We start from the raw sequence: 16032 nt of genomic DNA, 5'->3' as shown, positions 1-16032 counted from the left end.
CACACAGCACCTTTGGTATTTCTTATAAAACACCTCAAATTGTCTTGGGATACATATATCAGCAACGTATAGTAATAGTGATAATAATAGCAATCTAGTCTTTAGAATTTCTGGTATATATTAAACTGTCAATTACTCTATATAGAAATATACCTTCAGGTTTTACAACCGTTACATTTGATTGTAGAATACTGTAAGAGCAAGTATTTGGGGGATATTTAAATTTCCCATTCTTTGAATAAGAGCAAGCATATATATATGCTTTATAACCATGTGATTTATTTATTTATAACCATGTGATCATGGTTATAAATCCTATATATTCAGGTAGGAATATTTTCTTACTATTGAGATTGTTAGGAGAATGATTTCATCAATTACACTTTTTCCATTGTCCTGACTTTTGGAGTTTCCCTTATACATAGAGGACAACTGTTGAAGAAAAACAAGGGTTATATGAAAGTTTCTTTGCATTATGAATATAACATTTTTACATTAACTATGCCTATATCGTACTTGATGGTCCATGGGACACTAGAGAACATTCCGTGAAATGGGATAAGACTTGTTCTGCGACACTGAAGCCTGTTGTGAGCTGACACCCTCCCTTGGTTATAAAATCTCCAACACTTTCTGTTTTTGATTCTGTGTAGTAGGGTTTACAAGTTCCTTTTTAGTGGAAGTGACTTAAGTATAGAAATGTGAAGTAGGCGAGATTTGTTAACACTTCCCCCACATTCTCAGTAGCGCTTGGATTCTCCCAGAAGTGCGTACTAGCATTATGCTTTCCTTTCCTTACCAAGCACACACCCCAAAAGCAATTCACTGACACTAGTGGTAGCAGTCAAAGAGTGCAGTATATCGCATCTTCTGTGCAGTCCTCTGTTTTAGGAAAAGGTAGACTTAAGCACAATAATAATGTCAGGTATTTATCAAAATTGAAATGGGAAACTTCTACCTCACGGTAAGAAGAGAGTGTTTTGTAATAGTGGGAAAACGATAGTCCTTTCTTACAATTTCACTTTGGAACTCATAAACCAAGGCTGGGCTTCCTGTTGCATTTCTAAGTGGATTCACCTGCTTCCCTCCGGGTATGAACACTGGGCTCAGTGGATTTGCAACTTTCAACTTTATACTGTTTTAAAGTCTTATTTTCAGAATTTACCAGCAATTGAATACTTTCTAAATTTTATAAAATGTACCTGGTTCCAGTATCAGGCAAAGATTTTATTAACGGGCTACATGGTCAAGGCCAGTAATAAAGTAAGTAATATTACTTACCTCTATCATATATGTAAGAAGTGAAATTGAAGTGTACGAAGGTATTAAAATTACACACATAATTAAAGTGGTATTTTTAGAATGAATTAATGCCAGGATGATGAGCATAAATATTGAGCTCTAGAAGAAAAAAATCCAGAGATATAATTTGCTCAGTCATATTTAATATTTTAAATATTTTCTATGAGTAATCCATTTTCCTAGAAAGATATTCCTATTTTCAATTTTCACGTTATATATCAATACAACAATATTGGGAGGATTTCCTCTTTAGGAAGCATCAAACTATCTTTACAACTGAAAGACATGATTACAATTAGGGTCTGACATAAACATTTAAAAGATTTTGTACTACGGGGTACAGATAGGCAGCAACAATAAAAGAAGGGAATGTAACATTATTTACTTTGTAAACGTATAAATCCTCATATGCCTCAGCTCCAGGATACAATTAACATCTTGTTAAATGGTATTGTACTTACTGTAGTCATAGAAATAAGAGAAGAAAACAAAGAAGGAAGAGGGGAATAGAAACTTCTATTGAGCCCCAAGGAACATATACTCACCACTCACACCCTTCACCCTTCACCGCTTCTTTAAATGGGGGATGTAAACCAGATACTTCTGAGCGGTCAGATCATGAGCAATTATTTTTCCCAGGTTAAGTTTTGTAAGATTTTACAAATGATCTGTTTTGTGTATTACTCTGATAAGATTTTTTTATTTAGCTTTTCAATAGCAGAATTTCTTAAAATACAGGGTGATTGATCACTCAGCTTGATGAAATACCAAACTTTCAATAATTTTGAAACTCTAATAAATAAAGACATGAGATGGTTGTGTTCTTACCTGAGCCATTCCAGCAGTGAAGGCAAAAGGGCTAAAAAGACCTAAAGCCTATCCCAACCGAAACGGGAGTTGTCTGTACATGGCAGTGAATCCCAGACATCCCCACAATACGGTGACGAGAAACCCAGCCAAACCAGTGAGGATCGGTTTCTTTATCAACATGCTCAGGAGGAAAGCCAGGCTTATCTGAAGAAGAGAGAAAAGTTTCAGTTGGTATATTTTTTCCTTTGAGAATCTTGAATAGCAATATTCATCCATTTCTCACATAGACAAAAACTTTCTCAAAACATACAGAAACCAGAATACAAAACAAGTAGCTCTAGACTACCAATATCCTGAAGAAATACTATTTTTTGCTCATATATCTGAGACCTGAAACAGGATGAGAGATACATGTTTTGACAACTCACCAAAGACAGGCCACACAGGATAAAAAGTGTGAATATCACCATGAAGCCAGTAATGACTACAATTTGGATAAATGTTACAAGCAGAGCCATAAAAATGGACACGATGAAGATGAAGCCAGCATACATCAATGCCCAGGAGAACCTATGGTAGAAACAAAGGATTAATTCAGAATGTCGCACAATAGTTCAGAGTATATATTGCAAAATATTTCAGCGTACACATTCTGAAAACCAATAGACAGGAGTCAAATTTACTATAAAATTGTGGCTACGTACATTCTAGCTATGTGATGAGGAGCAAGTTTCTTATCTTTTCTCACCTCATCTGTAAAATGGGGTTAATTGTGATAGCTATCTCCTATGGTTGTTTCAAGGATTCAAGGAAATAATGCACATGAAGATTTCAGCCTAGCAATTATTATCATTACTTTTACAAATACAGAATGGATTTTAAAAATAATATAATTACATATAATTTGGTTCTTTTAGTCAAGTGACTATATAAATGTCAAGGGAAAAATAATAATCTCACCTTTAAACTCCCTTTTACTAAACTTCCTTATATAATTGTTCTGAACATTTAACTGAAATCTCTCTGGTTTTAAGTAAAGCCCATTTTCATTTTTTTTTATCCTTATAGGGCTTTGGACATTTGCCACTCAGCATATGTTTTTAAGAATCAGAATACAGCAGTGCTGCTAAGAAGCACAAAACTATAATAAAGCACAAGGTGTCATGGGGGTTACAGGTGTACAGCAGTGATCCTGTATCACAGTAGTCAAGGCTGGTTGTTTCTGGCAATCTGTGGAAATAGATGGAAAGAGGTGTTTTAAACAGGACATTACTCTCACTTTTAAAAACTGACCTTCCATGAAAACACTGATAAACTGAAAAGTTCCCTCTGGATTTATATACACTCATACTTCAGCGTAAGTGTGAAACTTTATACAGACAATGCATTTGGAAGCCTTTTACAAACTCTTGGGTAGTACAGAAATATAAGTTGTTATTACTATCACAAGTAAACAGCATTTTCCTGTGCATTAACAGTAAACTTAAAGGATCACAGGGTTTTTTTGTTATTATATTGAAGTAATACTATTAGTGTTGTGAGACTGTTGTATGTATATTTCTGGATAAAACAAATGAATAATTAGGGATACTTTAATTTTAATATTCTCTGTATTTCTCCTGGAGAACCAGAATTCTCAGTGCATGTAAAAAAAGATACAGTTCTAATATGGAGGAGGTTAAGTAAAAACCCTATAGTACTATGTTTGAACTGTGTCAGTATGAATTCATAAGACATCTTTTAATGTGTGTGTGTTATTCTATATATAAAATTTAGAATACACAGTTAGTCTCTGTCTGTCTGCTGAGAAGTCTAGAAACAATGACCAATCTCACAGCAAAGAATATTTCATTTACACGATGGTCTTGAAATATTTTCCAACTATAAGAAACTGGGGCATCTTGTCACACAAAATAGCAAGGAACCTATCAAAATAAAACAAAACAAACAAACTCAGAAACCAACCTGAAGTAGCTCCCTTTGGCCAAAGATGGAACAACTGGAGTTTCAATAAGAATAATTACAGTGGATTGAAACCTAATGTTTAAAACTTGTTCATCTATCAAGGATTTTAGGGAAATAGTTAATTATCTTAAAAACTAATACAGGGAAAAATGGAGCAAAAAATTTCTTTTTAACCCTTGTTTTATCATTTTTTTCCCTATTCCACCCTCTTTAAAAAAAAAAATTAGCCCCAATGGGAGCTAATCTTAATTCATGTATATTCAAACCAAATTCTCTCAATTGTTAAGGTTCATAGAACTGAAAGTACTAGAATTTCATATAAGAGAAATGTACTGTTGGAAAGGGATTACTATAAATAATTTTCATGATCTATTCACAATGTTTTATACAAGAAATTACTCTCAAGATTCTTTGGGAGTTCTGCATTCTCTGGGTTAAATATATTACAGCAAAATTTATGCCTGATCAGGAAAAATGTGGAAGAAGGTAAAACATATAAGAATTTTATAAGAAATATATCACGGGACTTCCCTGGTGACGCAGTGGTTAAGAATCCGCCTGCCAATGCAGCGGACACGGGTTCAAGCCCTGGTCTGGGAAGATCCCACACGCCACGGAGAAACTAAGCCCGTGCTGCACCACAACTACTGAGCCCGCGCACCTAGAGCCCGTGCTCTGCAACAAGAGAAGCCCGCGCTCCGCAACGAAGAGTAGCCCCGCTTGCCGCAACTAGAGAAAGCCCGCGCGTAGCAACAAAGACCCAAAGCAGCCAAAAAAAAAAAATAATAATAATATATATATATATATATATATACACACACACAAAAGAAAGAAATATATCAGTTTTACCTTAATACCTAGGATGCCTGCATCTGGTAATGGGGTTCTCTTGGAAGTTAAATTGTCAAAGCCACACAGTTTATGCATATTGCTTATTTTTAAAATCTCTATTTCTTGTCTTTGAAGAGAAAGAGGGTAAAGAGCATATTTCCGCAAACACCCTCCCCAGTAACTAATGCAATATTAACTGAATTTTAAAAATCTCTAGCCAGGGCAAACCCTGCTACCTTGGACAGTTCTGTATCAGGAAAACTTTCTGCTGCTAACTGATACATGCATCACATTTTTTTTTTCTTCAACTCAGGGAAGCATAAGCACAATCCTTACTTATTTTCTACTGCTATTAAAATCTAATACAGGGACTTCCCTGGTAGCCCAGTGGTTAAAACTCCATGCCTCCAAATGCAGGGGGCACAGGTTCGATCCCTGGTAAGGGAACTAAGATCCCACATGCCACACGGTGCAGCCAAAATAAACTAATAAATTAATTAATTAAAATGAAATAAAATCTTAAACAAGTGAGGTCATTAAATTGAACGCATGCAAAAACAACTCGTGAATGCATCTCATTTCTTTATAACCTAATGAGTTTCCAATGTATTAATGTGTAATACACAGGTAACTTACCAGAAGGCCGACTCTGGGAGACCCATCACTGTCATCTTAAATATTTTTCATTCCTTTGTGATGTTTAATGATGTATACAAAAGGGGAGAAATAAACTACACAAATAAAAATAAACCATTCATTTGTAGTTTCTTCCTTAGAAATGAAAGGGGGTGTCCTCATATTTATTCCAATAACTGATGTCAACTCTTCCATCACAGAACGATTTGTTGTGACCTAAATTGGGTTGTTAACAAACAAATGCATTATGTTAACTATAGAAAAAATACACAAGAAAACCATATTTTGTTTCTTTCTATTTTCATATAGAAGCATTTACATATTTCTATCAGCTTTTTAAAAATATGGTGAGATTCATAAAAAGGAATGAAATGGTGACATTTGCAGAGATGTGGATGGACCTAGAGATAGTCATACACAGTGAAGTAAGTCAGAAAGAGAAAAACAAATATCATATAATACTGCTTACATGTGGAATCTAGAAAAATGGTACAGATGAACTTATTTGCAAAGCAGAAATAGAGTCACAGATGTAGAGAACAAACTTATGGTTACCAAGGGGGGAAGGAGAGGTGGGACAAATTGGGAGCTTGGGATTGACATATATCCACTACTATATATAAAATAGATAACTAATGAGAACCTGCTGTATAGCACAGGGAACTCTACTCAGTGCTCAGTGTTTCCCTAAATGGGAAGGAAATCCAAAAAAGAGGAGATATGTGTATACATATAACTGATTCACTTTGCTGTATAGCAGAAAGTAACACAACATTGTAAAGTAACTATACTCCAATAAAAAATTAATTTTAAATGTTTTAAAAATTTTTTTAAATATGGTGTGTTAGATAGCTAGATAGATGAGCCTGGAGGAATAAACTACTCTCACAGTTCAGGCAAGAGATGCTAATATCTTGGACAAGTGCTAGTGGCAGAGTTGAAGAGAAGTACGTAGATCTGAGCTTAGTTAACAAGGCTGGATGAGAGATGGGATGTGATGGGTGAAGCAGAGGAAGTGATCTCTGATAATTCCCCAGTTAAGTGCATGGCTTTGGCATTCACTGAGATAGAGAAAAAAATGTTAAAGACTCAGTCACATTTAGAGAAGAACACCCACATTCTGTTTGGAACATACTAGTTTGAATTGCTTATGGGGCATCAAAGTAAACAGTCAGCTACTTGGGACTACAGTAGAACAAACCTCCTCCACCACCGTGTTTGCAAATAAAGTTTTATTGGAACCAGTCACGCACATTGGTTTATGGCTGCTTTCACATTACAACAGCAGAGCTGAGTATCTGCAACAGAGACTGTCTGGCCCCCAGAGCCTAGAATATTTGCTATCTGGTCCTTTACAGGAAAAGTCTGCTGGTCAACAAGTTGAAGCCACAAATTTATAGGGAAGGAAATGGTGGCCAGGAAAAAGGCAAAAGCTCTCATTTTTTGCTTCATACAAGTTTATATTGCTTAACTTTTTTAGGCTGGCTATTACTTTGGTAATTAAAATAATTTTAAAATTAGAAAGAAAAAGTATTTTAAATAACCAATAAAAATACTTGAGAATTTGGTGGGGTTTTTCCCTGCCAAGATTAGAAACTGATTTCTATCATGTGAAAATAGTATGCCAGTAGAAACAAATTGCATGCAAAGAACCAGAGTACAAAAATCAGAAGTAAAGTTAGAACCCACAGAGATTTTTTGGAGTCAAGGACACTACCTTAAGAATGAAGCTCATACAACATTTATAATGAATGAGTTTACAATCTGCAGAAGCAAATCCGCCCAACAGGTGGTTCTTATGTCCGCTAATAATTTACGGAGTCCAATTTATGGCCTCCTTTTTAATACTTTTTTATATTTGCATGTTTTATGTCCTAACACGTCTATTCCTTTTAGCTCAGTGTTTAAATCTCATGCAGGGTGATGTCTACATGAAGAAGAAAAAGATACTCATTTTCATAGGGTGGCTGCATCTTTCAAAACTATTCCTCCTTCCCAACATAGAGTGAGGCCGTGAAACTTTTATGAGGACAATGCAAATTTCACCGATTTTTCTCTAGAGGTTATACAAATCCTGTCAAGGTCAGAACAGCAGGAGTTAGAAGAATACAGACCGAGACGGTGAAAGAGGCGCTGTGACCAGGCCGAGCTGGCCTGGAAGCTGGCGTTGGGTGTTTCTATAAGAAAAGGAGAGAATCCGATGAGCCCCGAGACTTAGGGCTGGAAGTAGCGGACGGCTTGCTGCGTGCAGCAAGTCCCCGAGGTTCGTGTAACTGCTTCCGCAGTTACAAAGAGATGAGGTCAGGGACCACACGGAGAAGGCACGGCGCACCAGGTCCAGGCAGGAGAGCCCGTACCCAGCGTGGGTACGCGAGGCGTGCAGAAGTCAGAGCTCCAGAAGCTGCGGTGAAGGGAAAAAGACCGGTGCAAAGGGCCCAGGGGTAAAGTGTGCGGTCATCTAGCATAGGGTCCAACCTTGTTTTACTTTTCGGAGCATGCAACATACGCACGATAATAATGACGCACAACACCACAGATTTACAGGACGGGAGGGTGGAAGGTGCGGATGCTCTTTACAAAGCCCCCCGTTAAATCTGTTTCCCTTCGAGAGGCGTCCACAGCAACCCCTCCACCACATATGAAATGAGGATCCTGCACCAGTTGCAAACCACTAACCCACAGGCTGCGTAAAGAAACTCAATCTGCACAACAGACTTCACTTTAAACACGACTACGTTGCATGAGAGTGAAACGGGGGTCACTGAACAACACGCCTTTCATAAAGGAAGCCAGAGCCATCCTACCCATTATCCTCCGTGTAGGCCACCACCACCAGATCAAAGTCACTAAACTTATCCACACGTGCCAGGACTTGAAGAGGCTGTTCCTGAAAATGAGCAGCTCCAAAGAGCGCCGAAAAGAAGCACAAAGAGAGCCCGAGAAGCAACGCTATACGGTCCACTCCTCCAGCACACAAAAGAAGAAAATGAGCCAAGGTACCATGTGGTCCAGAACAGCGAGACACAGTCAAACACACTTTAAGACAGAAAGTATTGTCATCGAGCGTGTGGTGTCATTTCACCCTCCAACTTTCTTCCTTTCCCAGTTACTATCTATCCTTTAAAGCAAACACCATTTCAAAAAAGATACAACTCTGAGATAATATCAAAAATGTCTATTGATCTTAACCTAGAAATACAGCACCCCCTAATAGTAGAACCACTGCTGATTATATGCCCTCATATTGATGTAATATAATTACATAGCATCCCATAGGAGATATTCTTGTCCAAAGGGTTTATTTAACCTGAAGTCAAAATCCAATTTTCTGATCTAAATTCTGTTTGCAAGAAATGTAGGTGGTTGTAAATAAACTATACTTCAATAAAAAATAATTGTTTTAATAAAAAATAAATTAAAAAAATAAAAAAAGAAACATAGATGGGAAAGGAATGAGTTAAACCACAGAATGCAGAAGAACTCAGGTAAATACAGAACGTGGGTATTTCAACAAGAGAAGAGTTTTGGTCTGGTTGGTGCCTGGCTTGAACAAACCAACTTTAAGAGACATTTGGGGGCAATTTTAGGAAATTGAATTTGGACACGGAATTCAATGATGCTATGCAATTATGGCTAACTTTATAAAGTGTATTAGCGGTCATGAAGGAGAATATGCCCTTAATTTCTGTAGATGCCAGCTGAAGCCTTTAGCAGTCCAGTGTCACATATTTTAAGAGGGGAGTTGAAGGGAGATGGGGAGAGGAAGCCAACATGGCAGGATGTTAGCAGGTGGGTGAACAGGATACGATGTGAATTCACTGGACCAGCATTTCTGCCTTTTGAGATTTTAAACATTATTAATAAGCTTTTTTAAAGGTTACGTTGGGTGATCACTGTAAGTGTACCCTTTATCAACATAGCCACTAAAATATTAGAATTGAATTGCTTTAGGAGCTAAGGATGACGTGAACTCTGCTAGCTCCCATCCAAATGTTATTGGCAACCTAAATGGGAAAAGAATCTGAAAAAGAATAGATATATGTCTACGTATAACTGAATCACTTTGCTGTACACCTGAAACTGACACAACACTGTAAATCAACTAGACTTCAGTATAAAATTTTAGAAAAACTTTTTAAAAAAATAAAAAGAAATTTTTTTAATAGAAAAAAGAAATGTTATTGGCTATTTTTCAACAGAACACAGCCTCTTTGTGGCCAAGGTGGCCCCAGATAGACCTCATGGGAACACACAGCAAACCTCTTTGTCCTGATGTGCATGTCCTCGTGCTAGAAACTGAAGGGAGCGCGAAGATGCTGGCAGTCGGTGATCTGGGTCCGGAAACCACTACTCACGTCTGTAAAAGTCTCCAGAACGAATCCCCCCAAAGTTCCCTCCCTAACTGTTGCTCATCATTTTTCCCCCCAGCCCGACCGATTGACAGAATCGCATCAAAATGTCCCCAGCAGAGTGCTATGATTCAACCATTAAAATCTATTTCATCTTGCCTGCCTTTTTAACATTTCTTTTTTTCTTACTTACTACTGAAGTTTGCCCAGGGTAAATCTGAATCACTCCACAGATTCAAGTGGATTACTTATTTGGAGAATGGCCAGCTCTATTCAATAAAATGTTACTTTGTTTCTCAGGAACTGACATATGAGCCCATTAGTTAATTTTACCTTTTGATATAAATATTATCTTATTCTGCAACATTTGCAAAATATTATGTTTACAACCCCAAATCAACTAGCCCATAGAATGCGTGAACATCAAAAAGCAATAAAAATGGCATCATGTGAAATGATGGATTTTCATTCACTAAATATGGTAAAATATAGATTGTGAACCATACCAATAAGCTCTCTTTTTTCATTCTCTATCTTTTAAGAAAATTCTTAGACAGAAGGGCCTGAGTTTGTTGACACACGCGCCTCTCTTTTTAAATCATTTTGTCCTGTTCATCGAGAGAAGAGACAGTAAATATCACACAGCAACAACCAGGCAAGAAAAAGAGCAAAAAAAAAAAAAAAAAAAAAAATCCAGTTACCAAAAAAAGCTTCTGAACACTTTGAAAACATACTCCCGGATGCCCTCGTTGAATGCCTTATTTGACACTACAGTAACACACATTCACTAGTTTTTAAAGAGTATAAAATATTAATGAATGTAAAATATCCTGCCTGTGTTGGGCTTCCCTGGTGGCGCAGTGGTTGAGAGTCCGCCTGCTGATGCAGGAGACACGGGTTCGTGCCCTGGTCCGGGAGGATCCCACGTGCCGCGGAGCAACTAAGCCCGTGAGCCATGGCCGCTGGGCCTGCGCGTCCGGAGCCTGTGCTCCGCAGCGGGAGAGGCCACGGCAGTGAGAGGCCCGCGTACCGCAAAAAACAAAAACAAAACCTCGGGCTTCCCTGGTGGCACAGTAGTTGAGAGTCCGCCTGCCGATGCGGGGGACACGGGTTCGAGCCCCGGTCCGGGAAGATCCCACGTGTCGCGGAGCGGCTGGGCCCGTGAGCCATGGCCGCTGCGCCTGCGCGTCTGGAGCCTGTGCTCCGCGACGGGAGAGGCCACAACAGTGAGAGGCCCGCGTACCGTAAAAAAAAAAAAAAAAAAAGAAAAAAAAGTTACCTGTGAGGGCTTCCCTGGTGGCGCAGTGGTTGAGAGTCCGACTGCCAATGCGGGGGACGCGGGTTCGTGTCCCGGTCCGGGAGGATCCCACGTGCCGCGGAGCGGCTGGGCCCGTGAGTCATGGCCGCTGCGCCTGCGCGTCCGGAGCCTGTGCTCCACAACGGGAGAGGCCACAACAGTGAGAGGCCCGCGTACCGTAAAAAAAAAAAAAAAAAAAAATCCTGCCTGTGGGCCTTTCTCTCCAGGCTTTGGTTATGAGCTAGATGAGGGCTATGGTGTGTCTTCTCTCAAAAGTAAAGTTTTCTGCCACATCTTGACATTACAACGACCTAGATAGAGTAAATAACTAACACAACATCATAAAGCAACTATACTCCAGTAAAAATTTTTAAATAAATAAAGTAAATCAGAGAATAAGATGTTAGTAATGTTTAGAATCCCAAGCACACTTTGCCCTTGACTTAGATTTTTTTTTAAAAAGGTATAACAAATAAAACCATCTCCAGTTTTCTGTTCGTCAGAGATTTGCCCACAAGCAGCAGTCTGCACTTTGAAAGGGTTGCTTTTGCGTGCTTATTTGATGACATCTAGGAAACCACTGAGTAAAGGAAAGCTGAATCACTTTACAGTCATTCTTAGAAGCCCAAAGAGCTCATTTCTCCTCTTTAAACTCATGGGTCTCACTTTAAGAAGTAAGTATATCAGATACATACAGATGAAAACCAGAAACATTGGTTAGCTAGTATGATTGGAGTATATGATATGTGTAGAATCATGATGGGTAACAAGGATCCTTCTGTGTTTTCAATTTAAAATTCCGGAGATGATCATTTGGTATCACGGCTCTGGTGACTTAAATGCATTCGAATAAATGTTGATGTTATATACAAATTACAATGTTGAGAGAACTTGCTGGATTTCCTTTTTTTTGATAAAAAGAAAAGGTAAAGCTACCAAATACCAAAATCATCTCTAAATTCTAATGTGAGAAAGTGTCTAAGGAAAAACACCCATCTTCATGAAAAAAGAAACCACAGGGAGAAGCAACTTTTCCTAACGCATACACATTCCCAAGAAGTTAAACTTTGCAAATTCTCAGACGGCCAATCTGAGAAGTGTAAATCTGACACTCAACAATATTAATTATATTTACACACACTTCTGCCGCCAGCCGCGGCGGGTCCTCAAAGTGCAGCAACAATCGACGAGAGGGGGTAGGGAACTGAACGCACCAAGGTACGGGATCAGAAGGGCACAAGCAACTGACGGTTGCAAGGCAAGCTTAATAACAAAGCGTAGCCGTATATATACCCCTAAAGCAGGGAATTTGCTTAGTCACCATCTTATGGGCATCAGCTGGTTAATTGGCTTCTCGGCTTAATCACGCCTTATCGGCATCAGCTGGTTGATTGGCTTCTCGGCTTCTCCCTCAAAGGCACCAATTTCCCCTCCAGGGTTGCTTTTCCTAGCTTTTAGGGAACAACCGGGGACTCCCAGTAACTGAGCAGGTCCCTGGAGCGCTTTGGCCAAAGGCCATCTCCTTTTTTACGTTCATACCATAAAGTCCAGGATGCAGACCAAGGAGAGTACAGTCGGGCCCTGAGGCTTATGAGGGTCTTAATGGCGCCTTCCTCAGAGGGCAATGCTCGCCACACACTTCTGAGTCTATCTTCCATTTTACTATCACGCTAAAATACTATTTTACTGAGTTTAAAAAATTAAATCACTCATTAGGTCTACAATATAAAATACAGAATAATTTAGAAATATTAGAACAATATAATTTAACAATGTCAGTCAAGATGCCTGGCACTGGCTATGTCCTTTGTGCCTTAATTACCTTATACAGAGTAAAAGGTAAAAACAACAAGTTTGACTTACTGTCAGGAAAACAGGAGTGAGGAACTGAGAAGCACCTTTGATTCACTGGTTTCTTTTTGTCCAGAAGAACAGTTGAGAATCCTTCAAGGACTTTTTCACAAACGTTTGCCTCTTTTAAAGCTGTTTTCATTCAGTTTGGCTTCTGAAAACAGGCCATGGTCTGTGTGTAAAAAGCCTGCCAAACACATCCTTTACTCGATAAGTTGTTTTTTTCCCAGGTCTTTTTTCTAGTCCAATCGTGCCACAGGAAGGATGCAGCTGTGGATTGGTCCCTAAGTGTGTGTCACGTGGTATTTGTCTATTACTCTACCTTTCTGGCGTATGCAAAAAAGTGATCAGATTCAAAAAGGGAGAAACAAAACCCCCAGTTCTGAGTAAGTCTATATTAACTTTGAAAGATTAAAAATTCAACAGCCATGAAAAGAAAGAGCAGGTTCAAAAGAAAGGACGTTGAACAGAGAAAGAAAGTGAGAAGCTCAGAAATCAGAGTAATTTACACGAGAAAACTTTACGGAAGACTTCACTGCACTTCAGTTAAGTGGTTCTTTGTACTGGCTGATTCCTGTGTGCTAGAAGGTATGCTACGGGTTTAAAATGAATTATTTTATTTACCCTCAAAGCAAAGCTGTGAAGTTGGTACTATATTTGTACACAGTTTACAGATTCGAAATGTGAGACTGAAAGTCGAAGTAATTTGCAGATGCTCAAATAAAGGCAGAGCCAATATGTGAGTCCAGAACAGTGTCTGGACTGCAAACCCACTCACTCTTAACTACCACTGTGAAAATTATGTTAATAAAAACAACGATATCTAACATTCATTTAAATAGCTTAATAGTTTAGACTAGGTGGGCAGAATTTTTTTTTTTTTTAGCTACAAATGCTGGACATTCTCAGAATTTAAATAACCCCTGTTTATCAACCCTGAAAATCTCCTTACACGATTTTAACTGTAATCAATACATTTCTAGGGATATGTACACAAGTTAATAACCACTCATGAAAGTGAAGGACAGAGAGGGTGAAGCACTCGGAGACTATTCAGGTGATCACCGTTTTCATTAAGGATATGGAAATAAATGTTTTCTTTGACTTTAACTGCATTGCCTCCCTGTTGTGAGTCACATTTCTCTTCTTGTTTTTCCACTCGTTGCTTGAAGTTAAAGTCCATGAACAGGAAAACACCAAATATTTAACCTAGCTCCAATCCCAGACATTGTTGACAATATTTATTTTAATGGGTGGAAAAAACAACTAAAACTATATCATAATACACACACACTTTCTTAGTAACTAAATGAAAAGGATAATTTTTCTATTTCCCTAACTTTAAGGATTGTAATCTCCAATATGGTGCAGTGAAGCGGTTACAGGTCTAGGACTCTGAGGCCTATATTCCAAGCTGTCGCTCACCGGCCATGTGCCTTGGACAGGTGACAAAAAATCCGCAGGCCTCTGTTGCACGTTTATAACAGGAGCCAACCTTTTCTGTTCCAGGCCTCTGTGCATTGATGACGGTGCAGCACTGCTACAGGGTCACAATGCTTACATCCTCCGAACTTGGATTTACAGATGACCATGCTACGTGACGTTAACCCAGCCCCCTCAGTACACGTCTCAGATATCTAATTTTTTTATATTTCTTTTTTTGGTTGATTTACAATATTGTGTCAGTTTCAGATGTACAGCAAAGTGATTCCGTTTTATATATATATATTTTCTGATTCTTTTCCATTATAGGTTATTACAAGATATTGAATATAGTTCCCTGTGCTCTACAGTAAATTCTTCTCGTTGCTTATCTATTTTACAAATAGTAATGTGTATCTGTTAATCCCATACTGCTGGGAATTCCCTGGCGGTCCAGTGGTTAGGACTTGGCACTTGCCGAGGGCCTGGGTTCGATCCTGGTTGGGGAACGAAGATCCCACAAACCACTCATCCAAACAAACAAACAAACAAACAGCTCATACTCCTAATTTATCCCTCCCCCACCCCCCAACCCCCGCCTTCTCCCTTCGGTAATCATGTTTTCTACGCCTGTGAGTCTGTTTCTGTTTTGTATATAGACTCATTTGTATTAATTTTTAGATTCCACATGTAAGTGACATCATATAATATTTGTCTTTCTCTGACTTACTGCACTAAGTATAATATTCTCTAGGTCCACCCACCTTGCTGCAAATGGCAGTATTTCATTCTTCTCGACGGCTGAGCAGTATTCCGCCGCATGTATGCGCCACAGCTTCTTGATCCGGTCCTCTGTCGATGGACACCTAGGCGGCTTCCACGTCTTGGCTACTGCGAACAGCACCGCCCGCCGTGAACACTGGGGTGCACGCGTCTTTTCGAATGAGAGTCTTCTCCAGAGGTACGCCCGGGAGTGGCACTGCACGATCGCACGGCGGCTCTGTCTTTAGTTTCTTTTTTCTTTTTTTTTTTTTTTTTTTTTTTTGCGGTATGCGGGCCTCTCACTGTCGTGGCCTCTCCCGGGGCACAGGCTCCGGACGCGCAGGCCCAGAGGCCATGGCTCACGGATCCAGCCGCTCCGCGGCACGTGGGATCTTCCCGGACCGGGGCACGAACCCGCGTCCCCTGCATCGGCAGGCGGACTCTCAACCACTGCGCCACCAGGGAAGCCCTGTCTTTAGTTTCTAAGAGCCTCCACGCTGGTCTCCACAGCGGCTGCACCCGTCGGCCTGCCCACCAACCGTGCAGGAGGCCCCCTTTCCCAGCTCTCTTTTCTCAATCGTCTCCTTAGCCTTCTTCCTCCCTCTGTCTGACCCTTTGCTCCCGGCAGGTGCATCTCCCGTCTCCCCTGCAAACCCAAGCCCCCGGGGGAGGGGTGGCTCAGCACCCTCCGTCTTGGCTTCACGGAAACGTCCGGAGACGAGATCGGCGCGTCCGCCCTCCCCCGAGTCAGAGGCCCAATCTCAGCTGAAAGCACTTGATTGCTGAAACGCGCCAGCCAGCCGCTGA

The sequence above is a fragment of the Kogia breviceps genome, chromosome 19 (genome assembly GCF_026419965.1).
Source record: "Kogia breviceps isolate mKogBre1 chromosome 19, mKogBre1 haplotype 1, whole genome shotgun sequence".
Taxonomy (NCBI): Eukaryota; Metazoa; Chordata; class Mammalia; order Artiodactyla; family Physeteridae; genus Kogia; species Kogia breviceps.
The sequence above is the reverse complement of the archived record's forward strand: the minus strand, read 5'-3'. Positions refer to the sequence as shown.